Genomic DNA, 18,422 nt, shown 5'->3' with positions numbered 1-18,422 from the left:
AATTGCTATGCAGTCAAGGATTACCTTGAACTTCTGATACTTCTGCTGATAGTTCCTAAGTGCTAAGATTATAGGTGTATGCTACAATGTTTAGTTTCCTAGTTTCTTCTTAAAACAATTTTTTATTTTGTGTGTGTGTATGGTATGAAAGCACTTGTGAGAGGGTGAGAATTCAAGCATGCCTACCATGACACAGGTGTGGCTGTCAGAAGACTACCTGCAATCTGGCTCCTCACCTTTTCATCTAGTTCCAGACTAGTCTCTTCACTACAGTTGACTGGCCAGGGTGGTACCTTTAGGAAACTGTCAGCTCGATGTCTCCCATTCCCTATATGTGCTCTGGGATGCCACTGTGCTTGCTTTGGAGACTTTTGACTTAGATCTGGGGATCTGAGCTCAGGGAGTTAGTCTTGAAGAGCAGGTGATTAGCCCGTTGACTCATCTTCTCAGCACACAATTTCCTAGTTTTTCAGTATGAAAAGTTGGGTGATTAATTTGAGACCATTTCAAACAATGTAGGTATTTATAGTTGTAAGTTGCCCTCTGGGCATTGCCTCCAAGGAAGCCATATGCTTTGCTATGTTGGGATTTTATTCTCATTAACTTTAGGGAATTTTCCATAATTTCCTTTGTGAGTTATTCTTTGCTTATTTATGAGTGTGCGGTGTAACTTTCATGTCTTTGTAAATATCTTAAAGTTTTTTCTGTTAGTGATTTTGGATTTTATTCCTTTGTAAACAGGGAGCATATTTTGCATGACTTCATCCTATTCAGTGTATTGAGAATTGTTTTGTTGTCTGACACAAGAATTCTCCTCCAGAATGTGTATTTTGCTATCACTGTGTGGAGTGCTCTGCAGCCAGGCTTATGATATTGCTTCAGGCTTCGAGTTTCTTGTTGATCTTCTATCACATTCATCTGTTAGTTGAGTCTCAGTTATTATTTTTGTTTTTCTTCCTTAATTAAGTTTTTATTTTCTAAGGTTCTGATAGGTATATGTATGTAGGTGTGTGCATGTAGGTGTGTGTGTGTGTTTATAAGTGGCTTGTTTGATGGTTTGATTTTTTTCACTATTGCTTTTGAGTTATTTTATAATTAGTTATTTTAGGGAAACACAATTATCATCTTAAAATAGTCTAGTTCATGTTAGTATGAACTAATTTTAATAGTAAACAAAAATTTACTGTAATAAAACTTGTCCTCACTTTCTGTCTTATATAATTATTATAAACACTACTCTATGAATTATAATTTATAATTATTCTTTGTTTAGTTGTCTCTTAAATCAGGTAGGGGAAAATGATTATGAATAAAAATCCATGCATATCATTTTTTCTATAATTTTGTATGAATTTGCCTTTGATAATGTTCTTTATTTCTTCATGTGAATATAAATTACTATCTAGTTTTCTTTTATTTCAGTACAAAATGTTGCTAGTGACAAATAATATGCTTTTGTTTATGTGATGTTAAACAAACGAAATTCTAGCACTTGTTAAAATGATAAAGAATTCTTTATTCATGACTGTTCCAATAGAGGCCAATATTGCTGCAATGGGGACTCAGCATCCTGATTTATTTATTTTTGTAAAATTGATTCAATGTTCATGTATAAGAAGACAAAATCTATGTAGTTGTTACTTTAAAGTGTTTGTGTATGTTGATAAATAGTGAAAGAATAGAGGAATGCATGGGCAAAGAATTGCTCATTTATTTGCATTCATTTATTTTTTTATGTAAAAATTCCTTGACCATTTTGGGGAGGAAAGGGGTTATTTGCTTGCAGGTTTTAGTCCATCATCAAGTGAGGATAAGGCAGGAACAAAAGCAGGAACTGAAGCAAGGGCCATGGACTTCCTGACTTGCTCCCCATGGCTTTCGCGTCCTGCTTCTTATGTGACCCAGGTCTACCTGCCCAGGGATAACTCCACCCACAGTGGGGTTGGCATCCCACTTTAATTATTACTCAAGAAAATGTCCCAGAGATGTGTTTAAATTGATGGGGGCATTTTCTCAGTTAAGGATTCTCTTTCCAGATAACTCTGGGTTTGTGTCAAGTTGACAAAAGACACCTGGCACAACTGTGTTTTGGTTGTTTAACTTTGATCACCTTCTCTTATCTCCCTCTTAGTTTTGATACCTAGTTTTTTTTTTTGTTTTCTTCCACTGAGTTAATTGTAAACTGTTTGCATAGCATGGGCTAGGAGGCTATATATTGCAACCCAGGCAACTTATCAGTGACTATGCTACTGAAGAAAGTGATTCTCCTTCCCTCAGAACTTATTAACTACCCACAGTCTATTAGGGAGGAAAAGGGCCTCATGAGCCCTTCTCCATACACAATGGAATGGTGACAAACTTTTGCAGGTAACCACAGCCGCAGTGAATTCAGGAGTGTCCTGGCCATGCCATGTCCAGGAGACAGTGTTTCAAGGCATGCCTCCCTAACTTCTGGCTCTAAAATTCTTTCTCCTTTCTCTTCTATTATGTTCCCTGAGGTGTTGATAGAGATTTCACACCCAAGGCTGAGCATTCCTCAGTCATTTACTTGATGGACTTTTACCAGTTGTGAGTCTTAAGAAGCTTCTCTGATAGTGGCTAAGGGCAGCACTGATCTATAAATATAAATATAAATAAATATAAATATGTATTTAGAAGGTGGTTTGACACCATGTCTATATAGCAAAATAACTGTATTAGGTTCTTTCTTTTGGCCTATGACTTCCCCATATATGGGACTTTTGCTAGGTTTACAGCACCAGGCTTGCATTTCTTCTCCATCTATGTTGGAATTTTGATCATCTTGATCTTGTGCAAGTTTTATTTAGTAATCACAGCGTCTATCATTGATGTGTGCAGTAGCCATGTCCTGACTAGAAGTCAGTATTTTATAGCGCTCCCCTTGCCCCAGCTGCTGGGTCTCATTTTCCCCATTTTCTCTGAAGTTCCCTGAGCTTTGGATGGCAGGAGGGTGATATAGAGACCCCATGTATACTGAGAATTCATTGTTGTCTACACGCCAATCAGTTATGAGTTTCTGCAGTAGCTACTGCCCAATGCAGAAAGAAGCTTCTCCAACCAAAGTTGAGAGCATCACAAATCGCTTGGTATAACCATAAACATTTATGAAACAGTTTGACAGTGTGGTCATTTAGTAGAACAACTGTATGTTCCTTCCAGGGACTGTGATCTTGCCACACATGGGCTTTTGACCAGGAGGAATTTTATTCTTCCTGTTGAACAAGCCATATCCAGTCAGAAAGCTGGATATGAAGCTGGTTACTTCATGAACCGTCATGAAGTAACAGCAAGTAATAGCAAGTGTGTACATCTTGACAGGATTGTAGTATGTAGGGTCTAGTGCTGGGTAAGACTATAGACGATTTTCTCTCCAAGAAGCCTACTTAACACCTTCTGGAACTATATAAGCCAGCCAGCAGGGAGACAGTTACCTGGTCATTTGGAGGTTGATTTATTTATGTGTTGCATACAGTGTGACTGCTCTTCGCAATAAGAATTTACCACCCAGTTGGGGAGGGCAATGAAGCACAATGCAAATTCTCCTTATTTTTATAATTTCTATGTCTTATCAATAATCTTGCTTTGGTGAGTCATTGTTGTCATATTTTCCTTTGGTGATGAATGAGTTCTTTTAGTTCTTTGAGAATATTTATGATAGTGATTTAGCCTGTATTAATCCCAACATCTGGTCTTCTTAGAGACAGATTTCTACTATGGATGAGTTGTTCTTTTGTATGTTTTGATTCTATTTTCTCTTTCTGCATATATCTTTTTTTTGTTGTTGTTGTTGTTGAAATATGGAGTGCTCAGTGCTCTAATATGGTAACTGTACACATTGCATTCTTCTGTAATATTCCCTCTCTCTTGGAGTTTTTGTTTGGGCTGTTTATTTGCTTATTTAGTGACATTTCTAGATCAATTCTGCAAAGTCTTTATAAAAATTGTAGAGTTTATGTAGGCACTGATGTCTCTGTTTGGTTAATTTATTGATTGGATGGAAATATGGTAAATTCCTTAACTAGTACAGCCACATGGCCACATGTCTTTACAAAGTCAGTCTCCCCAGCAACCCCACCCGTGTGTGTGTGTGTGTGTGTGTAGTGTGTTGTATGTTATGATATGAGTGAGTGTATGTGTGGGGGGCATTTTTTGACTGTTACAACAGATAATTTACAAGTTTACTTTAGCTTTCATTTTGTGCTTGAGTAAACATTAAGGTCCCCCAGGGTGAAGATTATAGACTGATGATTTTTCTGGATGTGTGGCACAGCACTGCTTGTAGACATGTTCTCCTCATATCATTTTCATGGTTGCAAGGATATTTAAGAACATGTCAAAGCTAACATAGACACCTCACTGCCCATTGTTTCCTTTTAAGTTTCTTGTCAGCGCCACTTGAATGCTGCCTCAGGTAGCAGAAACATTAGGTAATCACTTGTCCCTCACTCTTTGCTTTTGATTTAGGGTCTCTTCATGAAGTCCAGGCTGGCCTCCAGTTTGTAATCCTCCCCACACAACCTCTGACGTTCTCAGATTGCACATATGTACCACATGCTCAGTACCTCTACTTTTGCCAAATACCTCATTGAACAATCAGGATGAGTATAACAAGGCATACGAAATAAATCTGGAGAATGAAGCTTTTGAGAATTCTGGGACAGGCCAAGTTGTGATAATTCTCCTGAGAAGAGCTTCAGACATGCTCCCCCTCAGCCCCTATGGCTGCCAGACTGTTGATTTTCACTGCTATTGTGACATCTTCATTCTCATGGCTTCCATTTTGAAAGTGAAATTGTTATTTCTGACAGTGAAAAAGAAAAACAGTGAAAATGAAGAATTATGGCTTATTTGACTAAAAATACTGAAAAAAAAGGAAAGTGGGCCAGTGAAATGGATCCTTAGGTGAAGGTGATTGCTGTCAAGCATGAAGACTTGGGTTCAATAGTCAGCATCCACATGGTACAAGGAGGGAATCAGCTCCTGCAAGATGTTTTTTTTTTTTTTTTTTTTTTTACCTCTACAACATGCACACATGCACACAGACACACACACAGACACACACAAAATAGTGCCATTTGTAATGTCTAAATACCTCTGTAAACAATAGTAACTTCTCCACAGTGCTGGGTGAACTTCAGAGGCTCCTAGTATGTCCCATTTCCCTCCATGTTGATTCATCCCATCAAGTCTAGACACATACATAATATTTCATAGGTACAATCAGGCTCAATATTGGAGGAGCTGAATGCTTTCATCAGAAATCAACTTCTTATTCCCGAATTGCAAATTACTGCCTGCCTGTGGAGGGCTCACTATAAACACACTTGTTTAGGCTCATTCAAGGTTCTTGGTTAGGGTGGAATTTATAACCATCACCATCCTTGAATTTTCCTGAACTTAGCAGACAGTGATATATCTCATGGAATAAAAGATGAGCAAATATATAAATGGAAAGGCTACTGACATAGAAATCTGAACATCATTAAGAAGAAGGTAGGATTACTGATAATATTTTATATTCTTGTGCAAATTTCATGAGGTTGGGCATTAAATCAAAGTAGTATGATTTGTATTTTTGTATTTTTTTTTCTGTAACTGTGACTGCCCCCCCCCCCAATTGGAATGAAGATGGTATTGCTATACATGGACTTAAATCTGATATCTCGACATTTTAGTCAGCAAAGTGAAAAGTTTTTGAAAATTCCAACATTCTTTTAGCATCCTTGGAAGTAAAAACATTTTCCCTGCTTATTCCTTTGGCGCTAAATTAAATGTTCTAAGGCAAAGCCTGAGTATTAATTAAAAATTGCTTGATAAAGGTACAGACAAGTAGGTAAACGGTCAAATCTTGACATTGTGGAAGGAAGAGGCCACAGATGCCATGATCCCCATTTTCCCATGAACTTTAGCTTATCTAAGGCCAAAGAGGTTTTCTCACATTTACTGCTCTACAGAACTCTTTCCCCTTTTGGGGTTTTTCATTCTTGAAGCTTTCTGCTAAATTCAAGACCAGCTCAGGCAAACATTTGTCCAAATGTTTAGGTAACCAGCATTTTAGAAAGGTTCTGGCTGCCATGATTTCATGGTGAATGATGGTTTTGGTGATGTGGAAAGCCATACACATGTTTCCACACCAACCTCGCCATAGGAACACATGACTGTGGCTGCTGGTTTATGGGGTGGGGAATATCCATTAGTCTCTTGTGGCTTGAGCCAACATAAATGATTCCTTAGGGCAGTGAGATGGAAAACTAGAAATCTAACTAGCTGTATGCCAGACAAGGACTAGACTTTCTCGCATAATTAACGTGCGAAGCAGGAGCGTTGCTCTGATGGCCTCTCTGCCTCGCTAACTTGCATGATGGTGAATGATGGCCGCTTGTTTATCAGGGAGTCTGAAAGTGGCCTTTGTCTTATTTTTACACCCCATTGCCTCTCCATCTCTTTTTTCAAATCTCATTTAAAAGGTATTTAGATATTTTCCCTCTGCCCATCTTTCTTAATTTTACTGTGTGTCTATTGATGACTGTGTGATTCTACGGCTTCAACAGTATGTTTCCCAAGGTTTTTTTTTTTTCCAATCTTCTTTAACTCAAACTTTGCTACAAATTTTGTTTATGAGACCCAGCCTAGTTCATGAGAATAGAGTTTTCTAGATTAGTTTGGGGCAGAATATACTTTCTAGAGTATAAATTGGTGACTTACAAAATTATCTTAAATTAGCTCCTAGTAGGCTTATAAACTAAATTCTTTTAAAAATATTTTTATATTATGCATATGGGTATTTTGCCAGCATGTATGTCTGTGCATGTGCATGCAGTATATAGGGAGGCCAGTGATGGGGTAGGCTTCTTTGGAAATGGAATTACAGATGTTTTTAAACCACCCTGTGGGTGCTGGGAACTGAACCAGGGTCATCTGCTCTTAAGTGTTGAGCCATCTCTCCAGAATGCTAAGCTCAATTGTTAGTTTAATGAATACAAGACTACTTATGAAATATTTATACATTTAAATATGAAAATGTTCTGAAATAGAATTACTGTTGGAAGAGAATTTTTCGTTTGTTTGTTTGGCCTGCAACTATCTGTGTTGGCCTCAAATTCACAGATGTCCCCCTTCCTCTTTGTTCCTGGGTTCTGGGGTTAGAGGTATGTGTCGCCATGCCTGCTAACCTTCTATTTATTTATTTATTCATTTCTTTATTTATTTATTCATTTATTTATTCACTCTGAAGCAGTGTTGGTACTAATGATATCCTTCGGCTGTTTGGAGGGTTGGTAGCTACTGAGCAGTATAGAAGGTGATTAGCATGCTCTCTCCAGGGTTCCCTGTTGTGAGATTGTAGGGAAATCTATTATAACAGCACCTGTGAACATCTGACTCCTTTATAATTTCTGCACACTGTGTTTTACTTGGAGAACAGACAAAGGACAGAAGTTCAGGGAGAGGATGATAGCCGTCATCTCTGGTCACAGCTCTATTCTGCTCTCTCTCCCAAGGGCACTCACACTAAGCTTAATCAAATGTGTGAATTTGATTGGGTGTATTTATTTACACAGTACTGGAGAGTGAACCTGGGCCTCCACATACACCAGGCATGGGCACTACTACCACTAACTTCAACCCTGCATTTTGCTGGATTTAGACTGAAATTAATTATTCTTGGTTAGTTAGGGACATATATTAGTCAGCTCTCAATCACTGTGACAAATACCTGAAGCAATCAGCTTCAGACGTAGAAAGATTTACTTTGGCTCATTGCTTTGGAGGTTCTGGTCCATGGTAGCTTGGCTCTGTTGCTTTTGGTCCTGTGTTGAGACAGAACATTTTGGCAAGGACTGAGTAGTCTAACAAGATGCCTCATCTCAGCAGGGGAAGAGAGAAGGAGAAAGAGGCAGAGAGAAAGAGAGAAAATATAAGTATACACTGGAATTTCAACATCCCCTCCTAGAGCAATTCCTCACCTATCAACAGCACCACAGGTTATGGTCTGAGCCTTTTAGCACATGGGCCTTTAGGGACATTTCAAATGCAGACCTTGGTGGATTCTTTTCTGTAGTGTCTGACTTCAGTCACGAAGTCAAATAGAGACAAGAGACACTGGCAGGATCTAGACCCATGCTGGGAGATTCTACTCTAAGTAGAATCAGATTTTGTTGCACAGGATCTGCCCTTTTATTTTATTTTATTTTATTTTTTTTTTAATGAAGTTTATTCAGGAACCTTGAACAATCATCTGACCCTGGGGAAAGCCAGCCCAAGGATCTGCCCTTTTAAAAGAACCTTCTAAGTTCATGTCAGAGACAGTCCCTGTTCCCCTTATAGGGAACCCAGTTGGAGACTGAACTGCCATGGGCTACATCTGTGCAGGGATTCTAGGTGATCTGCATGCATGGTCCCTGGTTGGAATATTATTCTCAGAAAAGACCCCTGTACCCAGATTTTTGGGCTCTGTTTCTCTCCTTTTGGAGCTCCTGTCCCTTCCAGGTCTTTCTTTTTTAAATTTTTTTTTATTAAATTTTAATTTTTTATATTAATTACAGTTTATTCATTTTGTATTCCAGCTGTAGCCCCTTCTGTCATTCCCTCCCAATTTCACCTTCCCTCCCTCATCTCTTCCCATGCCCCTCTCCAAGTCTTCTAGGTATTTCTATCTCTCCCTTCTTTCATGAGATTCCCTTAACTCTGCCCAAAGTTTGGTTAAGAGTCTCAGCATCTGCTTTGGTACCCTGCTGGGTAGAGTCTTTCAGAGGCCCTCTGTGGTAGGCTCCTGTCCCTTCCTGTTTTCTCCCTCTTCAGATGACTGATAACCTTCCCTTTTGCCTTTGTGAGTGATCACCTCCCCCTGAGAGGGTAACAGGCCATAGAGGAAGACAATACAGGCAGTCCTGATGAGAGTTGATAGGCTAGGGTCAGATGGAAGGGGAGGAGGACCTCCCCTATCAGTGGTCTTGGAGAGGAGCATTGGAGGAGATGAGGGAGGGAGGGTGGGATTGGGAGGGAAAGAGGGAGGGGGATACAGCTGGGATACAAAGTGAATAAACTGTAATATATATATATATAATTTAAATAAAAAGAACCTTCTATTTGCTGAGTCAGTCTTGGCTTACCAATGGTGGCTAGCTATATCTCTCAGGCAGCTGATAGTTTTGATAAAGAAGCAGGGTGCACATCTTTCTCTACTATGGGTACTCTGAGCATGTCTCTTTCTGGGCTACCTTCAAAGTTTGTGAATGCCAACATGCTTGTCTGTATTATTCTTGGCAAGGTTGGCCCTGGAGAGAGTATTTCTTGGATGGATGCTACACTCCAGGAAATGAAGGTTTTTGGCCAATGTGGTGTTGTTCCAAGGAGCTATGCCTTCCAGAGAGAGACTCTCTGTGAAGTGTACCATTCCATTGCTCAGATAAACAACTATTAGTATCTCAAGGAGATCAGTTGTGATCAAGTGGTTGGAAGGAGAGTTTAAAGACAGACGAGACACTGCAAGATTTCCCTTTTTGTATGTACTACTTGCTGAAACATTTTAGAACTCTAGCTCTGGGAGTTTGTATATCTTTTCCCTATCCAAAGAAGGCACACTGTTAGCTCACATTTTCTAAATAGTTGTGTCTTTCATGTATAGGTTTTTAAAATTTTTTTTAGATCTTTCTGAGCTGGACTAAGTCCTTGGACATAAGTAAGTGGTGAGATTTAGGAGAAGGCAGTGATCTCCACTTATTACATTCTTATTGAAGCATGTAGCACCTGGTCCATTGAAGTTGAAAAGATTGATATGCATTGTGGTATGCTGTCATGATTTCCAAACTCAACCTCCCAAGATCCTCAAGGCCTCCCTAAACATTTCCTGAAAGAAGTTGTCCAGGACTAGCCTTTGCTTTTGTAATGCTCCCTGTTTCTTGATCTCATCCTCTTCTTGGTTTTTGAAGCAGGGATCTCAGCCTTATCTCCTTTCTTTCAGACTATCACAATGATTGGAACTGGACATGTCCCTTCCTGTACTCTCCTGGCCAACATTTCCTGATGCTCATTGTGTGACAATATAAGCATTGCCAATGAGTTTTCCTCTGTGTCTGTGATAAAGTGTTTTGTGTTTCTGAGACATTGGTTGCACTTTGGCTTTGCTTCAGAGGTGAAAGCTCACTTTCCTCACAGCAATGCTGTGAGGCCTTATCTTTTAAAACAGCCTGGCTGCTGCTCCAGAGACGCTTCCTCATGCTGCTTCATTTGAAACTATTATTTTTTCTTGTTCAGAATAAGATTTCAGGATTAAAATCTATGTCCCAATGGTCTGTCTTATCTTCTCAGATTATCTTTTCATCGGGTGCCCTCCAATTATGATGAGTTTGCCTGGGTATGATGCTTTTGGCTGAGGCTGAATAAGCTTACTAGAAGATGTGTGCTCACCATTTAGAAATGTAATAGAAAATCAACCAGTGCCTAGCTGGGTTGATGATATGAGTCAGCTCCAGGTGCTTTGCTTTCAGTGTAAACTTTCCATCCACTGCTTTGAAGATGGAGTGATGAGTTCAGATAATTTAAGGTGCTAATGGCAGCAGGTACCCTTCTCACTGCTCCTGCAGCCTGCACACTTGTTCTCCTTGTTAGCAGTCTGCCTCCTCTTCCTTGAGGTCCTTGAGTTGCTGTGGTAGTTTCCGTGCCATCTCTGAACTCATTTCCTTTTTGCCCTTCCATCTCATCTCCCTTCTGTTTTTTTTTTTTTTTTTTTTTTTTTTTTTTTTTTTTTTTTATGGAAGAGCTCAGCTACATCTGATAAATATTTGTAATTGTCACTTTTTCAGGGTTTGTCCGAGTTTGGCCTCCGTGATGGGCATTTCCTTATAGGGAAGAAGAACGTGCACAGGCAGCTAGTATGTGCGGATATGTCAGAGCCACTTGCCAACACACCGGAATATAAACATAATGCTTAGTAAATGGCCCTTCTCTTGGGAGTCTGGGTAACCACTGAAGCTTTCTGAACTTGATCCCTCCTTTGAGAGCTCACTCTTGGAATTTCCTACATTGAGGTGAGGCTTTTGTCACCTCGCTCTAGTGCAGTGATTTCAGCATCAATAGGTAGTGCTCACGCCAGCTAGTTTTTCGCCAGGGGCACCGTGTCTGGTTATAGAAGACTTAGAGGCAGAGCGTCCCTCATTAATTTTTAATATTTTAAAAATTCATTTTCAGTTTTGTGTGTCTATCTGTGTCGGGATTAGCACTTGTGTGTTGGTGCCTGTTGGGTCCCTCTTTCAGCTGGAGTTCCAGGTAGTTGTGGGTTATTCAGTGGAGGTGCTGGGATGCTAAGAACCAAACGTTTGTACTCCGGAAGAGTGGTATGTGCTCTTAACTGCCAAGCCATTTCTCCTGCTCCCTCTTCTTAATGTTTATACATTTCCTGAGGATCAAATACTTTGTTCAGAAACCTGACTTTCAAGATTAGATACCCGCACCCTTCTGGGAATGAAAACAAATGCCATATTAGAAAATGAACATTAAATTCACATCAGCCCCATGATAACTTTTGAACAGTTTCCTAGACCAAGGCTAAAGTCTGTAATTTTTTTGGAAATTGATCTGACCCTTGAAGTGTGGGGGGAGGGGTAATTGTTCATGAATGAGTATTCACCTCCACTTCACTAGGAGAAAGTCCTGATCTTGTGTAAGTCTTTTAGGGATCACTTCTTTGTTTAATGGTTACGTAGAGCCAAGTGGGTGCAACTGGTTTCCAGAAGTTAAGATTTGTCTTTCCCATTTGAAGTTTCTGTCTTCTGGAGAGGAATTAATTTATATTGGACACATAAGCTCTGGAGCAGAATTTTAGAGTCCTGCAAGCAAATGGAATGAACTCACTTCTGAGTGTCAGCGTGTGGCTTTATGGATGGAATGAATGGGCATGTGCCCACTGCGGCCCATCCGTTGCTCTCCTGTCTGAACACTCCCTCTGTCTTTAATGGAAGATGCTCGTGTAATCTGGAGGTGATTGTGCACTGTACCAGCACTGATGTGCTGCGTTTTGACCAAATGACTAAGTTTGCAAATAGACTATTTATGTCGAGTACGAGCAATGCTTCTCCACCAAAGTGCATTGTTAATGATCTACTTTAAGAGAAAGTGGGTTTAGAAGTAGCTGCCCAGGAATTTGATTGGCTGGCACCAGTGCCTCGTCCTATAATTACCCAATAAACCATAAGGGCTTTGTTGGCACATTTGTTCAAGCCTGTCATGTCAGACCAGCTGCCACCCAGCATTCTAAGTCCACTTCTAATATCCTCTTTAAATTCTTTGTGGACAAATTTAGTGCCTGTACACCTTTGAAAAATCTGTGTGAAGAAATTTGTTATTCATGCACTGAAAATTTCATGATAAAATGTTAACTTAAAAAACTGATAGCTTTCCCCCTAAATAGCTAAATTATACAAATCATGATCTGGACCAAGCTTTTTTGTTAGTTTTTAAAACATGTTTTATTTCTTAGTACATTTAGGACTCACACTATAAAAAGCAGATGTAATGTAACCTAAAAGTTGCAAACTGTGAATCTCTTCTTGAAACCAACACTCAAAACTGGTGGGAATGATGTACTTAAAGAACATAAAAAGAATGAAGGCAAAATAATAAATTGATTGTTGGTGTTAGGAATTAATTTGTTTATTTTCAATGATAAATAAATAAATGCCAGGTTAAAAGGAAGTGTATACTAGTTATGGTCTTTTAAAATTACTTTATGATTCTAAAACTATTTTCTGGGGAGGAACAGGAAAATTTTGAAGCTGGGTAGGGAATTCATGACCATCCCTTGAAATCCATTGATTTTTAGGACCCCTGTGGATATACAAGTCTGCAGGTTCTTGACTACCCTTTGCAAAATGGTGTAAGATCTACATCCATGTATCTGTTCATGTACCTAAAGTCATCTCTGAATGACTTATAATACCCACTCTACTGTGAGTAGTTCTAACGTACTGTGTAGGAGCTAATGATGAGAAAACAAATTTGCTCCTTCTGATCCACAGTTGGCTGGATTCCTGGAAGTGCGACTAACATATGAAGTGTTGACTGTGGAACAGTCGATGGAAAGGTGTTTCATTTCTCAGTACTATAAACATTTTAGGTCTTTAACTTTTACCTTTAGCTCCCCTACTAATATCTCAGCTACATTTTTTTCATTAGCTAGAGGATGAGTAGATGGCATTCTACCATTAGTTGTGTAACATCCGGAATGTGTGTCCTGTTTTGTTGGAGTATGTTGGCACTTTACAAACTGTCGTATGATTAAGTAAGTATACATGCAGACAGGGGCATACTAAATAAAAGCTGAGGACAAACAGTGACTAAAAGAAGTTAGCTCTCACAGTGCCTGGCTGGACCTTCCGTAAAAGGAAAATACAAGTCTATAGCATGAGTCTCTGCATCAGAGGAAAGTGAAAATCTGGTGTGTCTCTGGCAGAACATTGGCTCTGTGGGGAGGGGAATGTTGGCAAAGGGCTAACATGAAATAGAAGAAATTAAATGCACTTGACAATAATTGGCTGAAGAAAATTCAGGAGATGAGATCACAACTGAGCACAGCAAAATAACACAATTAAGGACACATTAGCCATATGTCTCCATCACATCGGGAGCACAGCAATATGAACGGCCAGGTGATGGCCTTCACTGCAACTGGAAGGTGGAGGACAAGCCTAGGGGGCATTGCAAATGAAAGGTAGGAAATGTGTTAAACCTAGAACCCCTGCACATATGTAGCCCATGGCTGCTCAGGGTCCAAGTGGGTTTCCTAGTAATGGGAACAGGGACTGTCTCTGACATGAACTCAGTGGCCAGCTCTTTGATCACCTCCCCCTGAGAGGGGTGCAGCCTTACCAGGCTACAGAGGAAGACAATGCAGCCACTCCTGATGAGACCTCATGGCTAGGGTCATATGAAAAGGGAGGAGGATCTCCCTTATCAGTGGGAGGGGCCTGGGAGGGAGGTTGGAATTGTGAGGGGACGAGGGAGGGGGCTATAGTTGGGATACAAAGTGAATAAACTGTAATTAATAAAAATATAAATAAATTAAAAAAATTAGGGGGCAAAGGGTAGTTGTAAGTTCACCTAGATGCTGGTGAGGACTTGATTGACAAGGGCTGTTCATAATATCGGATTTATATTGGTGAATCCTACAGATTCAGCAAAATTAAAAATAGTTATTAGATCTCAATATGACTCTTTGTCACGTGTATTTGTGTCAGCAAATATTTGTGTGGGGAACAGTCAAATTCACTGTCCTCCCTGGGAAGGGCAAGCACATTTCCATGACCACTGGGCCTGGCACATAGTCTAAGCCTAGTCTGGGTCAGTGCTTCTCTGAGTGTTGGTTTGCACATTTCTCTCCTGTCCAGCCTTAGACCTTTTAGAAAGGCACTGTGTCCTCAGAATCTAGCCTAGAGCCAAGTTACAGTGACCACCCAATAGTCAGGGAATAAGTGGTTGCTTCTGAGCTTATGTGTCTTTGACTAGACCTACTGTTGAGTTGAGGCCTTTGTGGTTTATTTTTATGCCCACTGGATTCATATTTGATCTATAGTTGTTTCCAAACTGCCTGTATAAGTAAAGTACATGTGTGATAAACAGGCAAAGAAAGGCTGAACAAAGCAGCTTCATTTTAATATAAAAAAATCCCCCAGTATATAATTTATTAGTAATGACAGGGCAAAGAATTTATTTATAAATGTGTTTCTAAAATATGTATAGAGGCATAGGTGAATATTATGGAAATTTTTTGAATATATATGTGTGCACATATACACATATTTATATCCATGTCTATCTATGTCTATATATATTTGATTCAGACTGGGGTTAATGTGACTGTAGTATCTGCTTCCTTAACTATTGCATAGCTACTGCCATCATCCCCTCCCTTCATTCTCTTCTTTCCCTTCCTCTTCTCTCTTTTATCCTTCTCCTTTTTCCTCCTGTTCATCCCCCTTTTCCTTTCCTTTCATCTTCTCTTTTGTGGACCTTGCATATGTTAGGTTATTGGTCTGACATTGACCTGGACACTTAGTTAGCCTTGCCATGTTCTTATTTGTTCAAATGTACTATTCTTAAGCCTATTAAGAGTATGCAGAGACTTCTGAGGTTAGCTTACGTTTTCCTCGATATCACCTGCTTTTTAGCCTAATGGATAGGGCAAATGCTTGGTTAACTGAGGTGTCCTGACTTTTCTCTGGCTGCACATCTTTGAGGCCTACACTTGAGATATTCCTCCTTAGCTTTTCTGGCTTCCTCAGCCCTCTGTTCTCAGTATTGTTGTCTTGGAAATCTTTGCTTGTCATCACTGTCCTCAGCCGTGTTGCTAGCCCAGTCTTCTACAGTCTCTCTCCAGGAAAGTTTACCAGAGGAGGATGTGAGAAACACCTCTGTGGCCTTCATATCGGGGGAAGAAGAAGCTCGGCTGCTCTCCTGGTTTTCGGGTTGATGAGGAAGGATCTTCCCATTGTCCTCAGTCCTGTCCAAGAAGTACGTCCCAAAGCACAGGTCAGCTTCCACCTCATAGACTGGATCTAAGGTCTCTAGTCAGCACATTCTTTCACATTTTAACCCAAAAAGTCAGGTTAACATAAATACTGGAGAATTAAAAATTTCTGGGATTATTTGTTTCATGTATATGAGTCCTTTTTCCTGCATGAATGTATGTGCACCATGTGTGTGCCTGGGGCTTGCAGAGGTCAGAAGAGAGCACTGGATCCTCTGGAGGAGATAGTTGTGAGTCACTATGCAGAGTTAGCAACCAAACTTAGGTGTTCTGCAAGACCAGCAAGTGCCCTTAACCTCTGAGTCAACTGCAACTCTCCAGCTCCTGGAGAAATTTTTTTATTGATAACAAAGCAGACATTTATTTTAATTTGTTAATTTATATGGCCTGGTTATTTATTGCAGATGGAAGCAAGTTTTGCATACTATTAGATTGTGGCTTGTTTATTTCTATATAAAGAAGTAAATCTTGCCTAAATTTGCTAATGTAGTATATAGCATCACGTCTTTTAACGTTTTTTAGAGTTGACCAGTTATATGACTTTATGATTATAAATGCAGAGAATGCTATTTTATATAAATATGTAGAAGTATGTTTAGGGAAATTTCAGAAATGGAAAATTTCATCCTAATCCTAAGGAAAAATTCATTGAGCATTTTTTTTTTTTAATGAAAGAAGTCAGCAACTCAAAGAGCAGCTTTAAAAATCATACATTCGAACATAAAACAATCCAAGGATAGACTAATTTGATGCTCACAAGCTGAAGAATGGTGATAGGAAAATATGAAAAGTCTTTGTTTTCTGTCATCAAGCCATCATGTTTCTGCAGGAGCAGAAAACTTTGCATATACTATAAAAACATTGCCGTTCATTACAGGATGGTTTCAGAGCCGAGCTGGTGTTTCAGCAGACAGCACTCACTGGTGCGGTGTGGCAGGGTGGCCTGTGCAGTGCACACGTGTGTGTTGTGTGTGCACGCTCTAGGCTGCAGTGCAGTTGTGTAGAACAACCAAGGCAAGTGCTGCAGGAAGCCCTTTACAGTCGTTCTGCATTTAGTTTGAGTTAAGGTTTTGGTTGCACTTTCTGAAACCTTTTACAGTGCCAATTCTTTTCAACTCCATTCAGTTATGTAGCCCCATGGAAAAAATTTTCATAGCCTATAACTCAAAGAAGCAAGCAAGCAAACAAACAAATGAAAAAAAAAAAAACCAAACAAACCCCTACACACACACAAAAAAAGTCCCAGTTCAAATCCTAAAGGCAGAATGTGATGTGAGAGAAAGGCATGCTAAGACTTGCATGCTTTATCATGCAGAAGGTGCGGCTGGAGGTCGGGTCCCCAACTGAACCCTTCAACAAGGTATATGAAAGGGTAATCCCTTGCACCAAGCTGCAGACCAGAGTGACATCTGTAGGTCTTGGAATACACTTCTTCCATCATGGAGGCTAGAAACACATATAAACCATGTGTCTCAGCTCTTACCCCTCTTCACAAAACCTTCTTTTCAGCTCTAATCAGCAGGAATTTTAGCTTTGTAGCAGGGGTTAGGGATTTGAAGGAAGGATTTTGTATGTCCGTAAGTTTTATTTTTGTGCTTTCTCCAGATAATAATATGGTTTCACATCTCTAAAAGACATGAAAACCACTCTGGGGCGTTTTCAGGCTTAGGATTTAGCCTTGAAACTAGGGTGGGGTCATAAAGCATTCTATAGGTTCTGGGCTGATAGATCACTCTAGAACGGTTTTTAAATTTGTTCTCCAGCTCTGATTTGTTTTGTAGAGCATACTAATTGCTTGGTTGATAGGATTAGAACATTTTATGCTTTAAAAATCGGAAAATCTGATAAACAAATAGCTTGATCACCAAAAACATTCATTGTAATTACAGCAGCCTGGGTGATCAAAGAAAGGCATGGCTTTACTCTCTGAATTCTTAGCAGTGGCTTTCAAAATTAGCAGTTTAAATGAAACATGCTTTCTTTCAACAGCTAAATCAAAGTCATGGGGATACAAATATTACTTCTTGACCTTTGTGGGCCATACCACAGGAAAGGGCAGCATCCCAAACCAGGAAGTTGCTTTGGTACAAGCTGTATCTACTGACTGTTATAATGATTTACTTTTTTTTTATTTAAAAAAATTTATTATTTATTTTATTTTATTTTTTTATAATTTTTTATTAATTACACTTTATTCATTTTGTATCCCTCCCTCCTCCCCTGCCAATCCCACCCTCCCTCCCCTTTCTGCATGCATGCCCCTCCCCAAGTCCACTGATAGGGGAGGTTCTCCTCTCCTTTCTGATCTTAGTCTATCAGTTCTCATCAAAAGTGGCTGCTTTGTCCTCTCCTGTGGCCTGGTAAGGCTGCTCCCCCCTCAGGGGGAGGTGATCAAAGAGCAGGCCAAGGGACCTTTATTAGAGGCCATTGCTATAGCCTAGAAAGATGCTCTGCCCTCAGCTTCACTTGACCTTCTTGGGATGGGGGTTGTTGGTATGGCTACACCTCTGATGGCAGATGAGGGGAAAGGGTGCAGGGCAGCACAGTGCTTGGGGGAGATCATCTTGCTAGAGCTGTACTTCTGAGTGCGCTGGTGCAGGGAGAGCTCCTTGATGGTGATGCCGCTAAGGTGCAGGGTGGACTATCTATGGATGATGACACTGTGGCCATCTGCCAGCTGTCAGTGTTGTTCTGGTCGATGCCTTCCTTGTCTTGATTCTATGATGTCACTGGGCTTGGCCTCAAAGGTGATATGTCTTGTACACAATGGTCTTTATAGAGATGAAGGGTTGACAGCTTTATTGAAGACAAGTGTTTTTTTGGGTTGTGACATAGGGTTTTCGTGTGTCTTAGGGTAGCCTTCTGCTTCCTATACAGCCAA

At 39.9% G+C, this 18,422-nt stretch overlaps 1 long non-coding RNA gene across 7 annotated transcripts in view; it reads left to right on the top strand.

Annotated features, from left to right (window-relative positions):
* The window catches only part of LOC110562186 (uncharacterized), a 102,835-nt gene that overhangs the window by 11,952 nt on the left and 72,461 nt on the right, over positions 1–18,422 (top strand). For all 7 annotated transcript variants that reach the window (XR_009592435.1, XR_009592436.1, XR_009592437.1 and 4 more), the window contains exon 3: positions 15,381–15,543. This is a non-coding gene — a long non-coding RNA (uncharacterized LOC110562186). The remainder of the gene's footprint in view (positions 1–15,380; positions 15,544–18,422) is intronic.

The sequence above is a fragment of the Meriones unguiculatus genome, chromosome 6, assembly GCF_030254825.1.
Source record: "Meriones unguiculatus strain TT.TT164.6M chromosome 6, Bangor_MerUng_6.1, whole genome shotgun sequence".
NCBI lineage: Eukaryota > Metazoa > Chordata > Mammalia > Rodentia > Muridae > Meriones > Meriones unguiculatus.
This window is presented reverse-complemented; position numbering and strand designations above follow the sequence as displayed.